Below are 7332 nucleotides of genomic sequence, written 5' to 3'. Positions count from 1 at the left end.
AAAGGACAGGCTGGCCTCGAATCTGAGGGGGTCGAGATCCATCCCTTTGGAATAATGGGATGGTTCGAGGTGGAAAAGGACAGGGTGGCCTCGAATCTGAGGGGGTTGAGATCCATCCCTTCGGAATAATGGGATGGGTCAAGGTGGAAGAGGGCAGGGTGACCTCGAATCTGAGGGGGTTGAGATCCATCCCTTCGGAATAATGGGATGGGTCAAGGTGGAAGAGGGCAGGGTGACCTCGAATCTGAGGGGGTCGAGATCCATCCCTTCGGAATAACGGGATGGTTAAATGTGGAAAAGGACAGGCTGGCCTCGAATCTGAGCAAGTTGAGATCCATCCCTTTGGAATCACGGGATGGTTAAATGTGGCAAAGGACAGGGTGACCTCGAATCTGAGCGGGTTGAGATCCATCCCTTTGGAATAATGGGATGGTTAAATGTGGAAAAGGACAGGGTGGCCTCGAATCTGAGGGGGTCGAGATCCGTCCCTTCGGAATAATGGGATGGTTTGAGGTGGAAAAGGGCAGGGTGACCTCAAATCTGAGCAAGTTGAGATCCATCCCTTTGGAATCACGGGATGGTTAAATGTGGCAAAGGACAGGGTGGCCTCAAATCTGAGGGGGTCGAGATCCATCCCTTTGGAATAATGGGATTGTTTGAGGTGGAAAAGGACAGGGTGACCTCGAATCTGAGCGGGTTGAGTTCCACCTGTTTGGAATCACGAGATGGTTAAATGTGGAAAGGATCCCACAGACACAACGTGGCTGAATAAGGCACTGAGGTTGGAAAAGACCTCCAAGGTCACCCTCAGCCCAGCACTGAGGGTGCCAGCCTCCATGTCCTCCACCATGTCCCCAAGTTCTGCATCCACATAAGATTTTCATGGAATCGTCAAGGTTGGATTTAAGTCCATTCAGCCCCTCAGCCAGCACTGCCTCTGGAGCCACCTCACCCAGCTCCAGAGCTGGTGTCCCTGGACACCTCCAGGGACAGTGACTCCACCACCTCCCCAGGCAGCCTGTTCCAATGTGTGACCATGCAAACAGTGAAAATATTTTTCAGTACCTAATGTGAATCTCCTCTGTCTCAGCTTGAGGCCAATTCCTCTTGTCCTTCACTGAGCTCATTCTTCTCATAGTAGGAGAGATGGCCCCACCTCACCCACCCAGAGACACCTTCTCCATTACCAGGTTGCTCCAAGTCTCTTCCAGTCTTGGACACTTCCACCCAGATGTTTCCAGGTGTGCCTGTAATGTGGATCGTTAATAACAATGGGATTTAAATCCTGAGCCTGGCTCTCCCGGCATGCAGAGCAGGCTGTCAGCGTCTCCCTTCAGTGCCTGCTTTCAGGGGCACAGCAGCACTGCAGAGGGATTGTTCTGACCTTGGGGTGCCCCATTTCCCTGCAGACATTTCCCAGGCTAACATCAGTGTGCAGACACTGTTCGCCTTGCCCATCACCAGCAAAACTCCTTCCAAGGGCCCTCATCCTCGGCAAACACGTTGGGGAATGTCAGTGCCTGGTTCCATGAATCCTACAGGCATCCCTCTGCCTCCCAGAGCTGCTCTGCTCCTCACTCCCAGGCCCACTGCAGAGTGTTTTCCCTCCACCTGTGAAGGCAAGAACAGGGCATCCATCAGAGTGTGCAGGTGAAAATGGATTGTAACCTGCCCTGCCAACAGCTGATTAACGTTTGTATCTCTGGCAGGATTGATCTTGCGGGTGAGAGCGTTCCAGAATCCAGCTGGGACCCTGCTCCTCGGCTGGATGCTCCTTCCCTGTGCTTCTGTCATGGTCACCATTGTCTGCTCGGGGTGGGGAAGAGGATTATCCACTGTGGGCAGCTGGAATGCTGAGGACAGGGTGTTATTTCTGGTTTTGCATTTCTCCCTCCCCAGCAGTGCAGACCATCTCCCCACTGTGGTAACTTTTGAGTTCCCTCTCCCAGTCTGATTTGTCACTCAAACCTCAGTGAGGTGGGAAAGCAGCAGGCACTGCAGGCTCTGCTACACAAACCCAGGCTGGTGACCCCAAAATGATGTCCAGCATTGAGTTGTGTGTGCCTCATAACTCACATAACAGCAGGATGATCAATTTCATGATTGTTGCTAATTATAAAATCAAACCATAAAAGTAAAACCTGCTTCAAACCAATGAATAGTTTTTTTCTCCTGTGTGGAGGCAAAAATCAAGAAATCTAAATATTTAGCCAGAGATTTCTGCAGTGCTGTGGGGGATTTATTGACAGCCACATCTAGTCAAAGCTTCCCCCAGTTCCTCTAGCTCTGTACTGTTTGAATTCCTGCTGGTCACTGAATTATTTCTTTTCTTACTATTTCCTGTGCTTTAAAAGTGGGGAAAGCGCAATCAAATTATCGTCATGCTCATTTGGTTAATCACCCATTTAGTTACTTATTCAGTTCATTAACAAGACGCTGGCTAGTGTCAGTGTGGAGGAAATTCTGAGAGGCAGGCAGTTAGGAGACAGGATATAGGAGAAATAGGCCATTACTCCAGCCCAGTGAATGGCAATTTCTATCCCTCTTTTCTGCTACGTCACTTCAGTGCACAGCTTGTTCTGGATTTAAAAAAGAAAGCATTCTGCTGCAGATCACCGTTGTTTGTTAGATTCCATTTAGGTTCAATCCAAAGCTCTGCAGAAGACCAAACCACCTATTTTAGGACTCCTTTTTTTTTTTTCAGTTGAGAAAAATGTGCTGCTCCACAGGTCATAAGATGCCTGTAATTATGACCCCGAATGGATAGAAATGTTGCTTCTTGAGACAAATTCTTTCTGACAGTTTTTACAGTACGTTCGTTCAGAGCAAAATGCCCTGTCCCCTGTCACCCGGATTGAAATTATTAAGGAAGACAGACATTTCACTGACAACTCTAGCCTCAGGGGGGAAAATATTCCTTCTGTTCCCCTCTGAAGGTCAGAGCTCACATAATGCAAAACACTTAGAACACGCGCGTACACATGCTCACGCACATGCGGGTGAAACTTTCTCTTCGGAAGAGCTCTGGATGGGTTTGATGGAAAATAGGAACCCACTGTGCAGGCAACTCAGGGAGCTTGGGCCAAAAGACACGGGCCTTGCATTTCTTCAGTGTAAATTCTCATTGTCTTGTAAGTAATCTCTTTCTCCTCTGCTTGTGAATCACATCAGGAGATGGTCATGTGTACTCACATGTTCGTACTTCCCCTCACATGATACGTGCCCAGATGTGGCCCGTCAGTCACTGGCAACTCCTCCAACAATGTGGGATCTGTGGGATAGTCACATTTCCCTGGTATCTCTTTATTCTTTCAAAACATTTCGTGCCTTCTATTCCATGCTGTTAAAAGCCCATTTGCAACCTGTACGTCCCATTTCTCACTTAAGCTGCATTGCCAGCTGTCATTTGGCCCAGTCTGTCACCCAGCAGTGTCCCCGTGCTGGGGATGTGCAGGTCCTCTCCTGTCAGTGCACCAACTCTGGCTACTCCAGAGCTTTTTTTGCTGGAGGAAGGGGAAAGCCTGGCCCTTCAGTTCCTCCCCAGCCCCGGCTGGACGTGTGAACACAGCAGTGCAGCCGCAGATGAGCTGTCAGTCACCGTGTTGTGCCTGTAGATCACCAACCTCACTTAATCTAGGGCTGAAAATTGGACCTGAGCCAAGGTGACCGGAGGTGAGAAACCAGCCCACAGCTCATTAACCTCTTCCCATCACACAAAGGCTCTGTCTTCCCCAGCTTCCCAGCGATTTGGATGGCATCAGGCTCATGCTGGGTCCCTGCTGACCACACACGTGTCCTGGTGTCATTTGCACCGAGTTTCCCTGGCAGGACCCAGCTCCCAAGCATTGACCCTGCTTTTCCAGCCTGTCCTAGAAACACTTTCAGGGTGTTAATGGGCAGCTGCAAACCAGCTGCCCTCCCAGCACCCCAGGATTGAGCCCTTCACAGAGCTGGTCCGCACATCTTCCACAAACCCCTGGATTAATGCCACCACTTGCCTGTGGACCTGAAGAACCTGCCCAGACCAGCTCATTCCCATGGCAAGGATGTTCTCAAGTGAGCACTGGGACCAGTGGCAGAGTGAGAAAGCTTTTGTGCTGAATTTACTCTCAGAAAAAGGGTGGGAATCCCAAATCCTGCTCTGTACTGTCTATTTCATGCATCCTGCCCCACTGTGCTCCTGCCAGGTGGGAGCACAGCCCTATTCTGCCCCAACTCCTGCTCCTGTCCTGGCTGCCCTTCCCAGAGGGACACCAGCTCCTGCACAGCATCTTCCCTCAGATCTGCAAGAATCTCCAAACTTTTCTTTCTTCTTTCTCTCACTCCTTCTTTTTCTAAGTTTAATTCCGAACAGCCGGCTGTGTTCAGCCTGACTGGTTTGTTATGGCTTATAATTTGTGTTAGGATTAATTAACTAATTACCGACAAATGTCCGTTGGCAAGATTCTGCTTCTGCTTGTCAACTTGAAGTATTTAATTATTTTAATCATTTACTTTCATCTTCAGAATTTATGCTCTTCCAAGAGCGTTTCTAGGCATCTTTTAATTATTATTCTGATTTTTTTTTCAGAGGGGTGGCGAGCTGGGGGGAGAGAGCTGGGGGATGGGATCAGTCCTCATTAACTATTTCAGTGAGGAAATTTCCTTGGAAAGCCATCCATGGTTTTCAGACACTGGTGCACAGAAGGGACAGTCTGGAGTGCAGGTGTGTGGGGATGCACAGAGAGGGATGGGCTGGGCTCTCACTTCCCAGTTAGAGTCCTCCCTTTCCCCAAAGGATTTCAGAGATGCAGACTGGGGATGCCACAGTCCTGTTCCTTGGTCTAGGGGACAAGTAGGTGTTGATTTATACAGATGCTTCATCCACCAGGAATAACCCCTAAATCCAGGGGAGTCCTCAGGACACCCTGTAAGGCACAAAAGAGTCTCTGCGGGATGAAAATTGAAGTGGACTCACAGCCACTGTGCCAGCATGTAAATAAAACAGGATCATAGGAAAGCATCTATTGATATAGGTTTTTCATCTTTAAAAGCTTGTGAATGGCTGAAAACCCACAAACTGAACCCTGCTTTGATCATCCCTTGGGTTTGAATATGGAAAGTGTGACCGCATCAGGATAGATTTGGGCTGGGATCCTGTCCTGGGGCTGGGGGCAGGTGTGGAAATCCCATGCTACATCTCTGGGCATGCACAGAGGAATCCCAGACTATGAATGTGCTGCCAGACATGGGACAGGAGGGCAGCAGGTAACTGGGACAGTGGAGAATCCAGTCAAGGACATCTTTTTTACAGGAAATTCCATGTGGGTGCCACAGACAAGATCCCACCTGAGCACACTTTGAATGAAAAGTCAATTTGCTCAGAAAAACAACGGACCACCTGAAAATATATTGTATAAATAATTCAATGTATGCATTTAATTCCTTCCTTCCAAACACACTGGCCTTGCTGTTCCTTCCCAGTTTGGATCTCCAGGTGGGGCAGGGCACACAGTGATGTGAAGGTTATGCACTTTTGATTTGCACCTGCTCACACAGTATGATCCCAGATTTTGAGTGTCTTCCCTCTTTTTCCTTCACACACCAAAGCTGCAGCACTTGTGTGGGATTAAAACACAAGAGAAGGAAGTGTAAGAAGCTGATAAAAGACAGTGAAACTCTGGGTCTTTCACTTTCCAAGAGACTTCCAGGCTTTTTTTTCCTGCCAAATGTTTTATGCTGCCAAGAAACCAAATTCCAAGGGGCTTGTAAAATCTTCCTGTGGTGGGCACTGCCCAGGCAGGCACAGCCCCACATCCTCCACTGGGACACACATACCCCGCTGACTTCAGCAGGAGTCTCTCCAGGAAAGACTAATGAAGGATTCAGCCCCAAGAATATTTCTTTCCTGAGACAAATGAATCCCTTGGACCGGAGCACTGAGAAGAGTGCACTATTTAAAAGGTTTCTTGAGGGTACGTAATTATATTGAAAATAATTAGGGGCAAGGCAGCAGTATTATTACTACTTATCATATCACTCTAAACTTAATCCAGACTGATCTTTGGGAATGCATTGGGAATGCAGAGGATGGACCTTTCTTGAACAAGATGGGTCCGTAATGTTGCTGGTTTTGGGCTGGCATGGGAGACAAGAGTTTCTCCTTAGGAGTCACCTATGGAGACAGCAGCTTTGTCCCAGAGGGGAATGGAGGACCCAGGAAGGCTGGAGCATGGCCCTGGAGTCCATGGAGTCTGGACTTCCATGCTAGTCCTTTTGTCCTTTGGACAAACGTGCTCCAGGACCTGGCAGCCTTTAAGGTGACACCCCAGACCCTTTCCTGAAGACACAACAGCCCCTGGGGCGTGATTTGTGAGGTGAGCAGAGGCTTCCAAGGAGGCCAGGGAAGCAGCATTGCCCTTGTGAGCACTCATGGAGAGATCTAAATGAGATTGTTTTAATTAACTTCAGAATCCTGTTAATTAGAAGCCTCTCTGCATTAAAAATTGCTCTAGAGACCAGACCAAGTCGTGGCTGCACATGAAGGCAGAGGAAGAGGCAGGTCAGGCATGGATGGATCACAGTCAGGACCTGTTTGGAACAGAGGCTGCCAAATGTCAGGGTTAAAAATCCAGCTGGAGTCCCAAGGCTGCTCAGGAGGCCCAGCTGAGAATCCCAGGGCAGGTCATGGCACGGCAGGAGCAGAGTAGGACTTTTTGGAGAGGCTAAGAGCTGCCATGGGACTTTGGAAGACAGGAGATGTAACCAAAGCCCCAGGAGATCTGGGCTGGAGGGTCTGGGAGAGCCTGCAGCCGGGGAAACTGAGGCATGGGGGGAGCACAGGGTCAGAGGAAGGTGCTGTAAAGCTGTGAACAGCTCTTGGGGTGGGCTGTATGTTCCCCAAGAAATCATCCCAGTGGAGAGCACAGGGGCTTGGAGGGCTCTCCAGTGGCAGGGGAACAGCTCTGGGGTCACAGAGGAGCAGGAGCTGGGCTGGGGCTGAGGGTTTGGATGGGTCCTTGTGGGAAGGAGAGCCTTGTCCTATTGAAGGCTGACAGAATGAACTTCAGTTTATGCCCCTGGCAGTTTTTTACAGCTCAGCTATTCCATTTAGGGGTTGGGAGCCAGTGGAAGGAAGCTCGGATCGCTTCACTGACCAGCCATAACATCCAGCCAGTACATTAACTGCCCTGCTGCCCTGATCTGATGTGGTTTTACAGACAATAGCTACTGGCTATTTAGGCAATGTATAAATTAACATATTCTACACAAACTAGGAGCATATTTAAAATAAAGGAAAGTGCCCTTTATTTGTCAATCACCCAACATCTACATTTAATTTCAGCCGTCTTA

This window comes from Vidua macroura, chromosome 25, assembly GCF_024509145.1.
Source record: "Vidua macroura isolate BioBank_ID:100142 chromosome 25, ASM2450914v1, whole genome shotgun sequence".
Taxonomy (NCBI): domain Eukaryota; kingdom Metazoa; phylum Chordata; class Aves; order Passeriformes; family Viduidae; genus Vidua; species Vidua macroura.
This window is presented reverse-complemented; position numbering follows the sequence as displayed.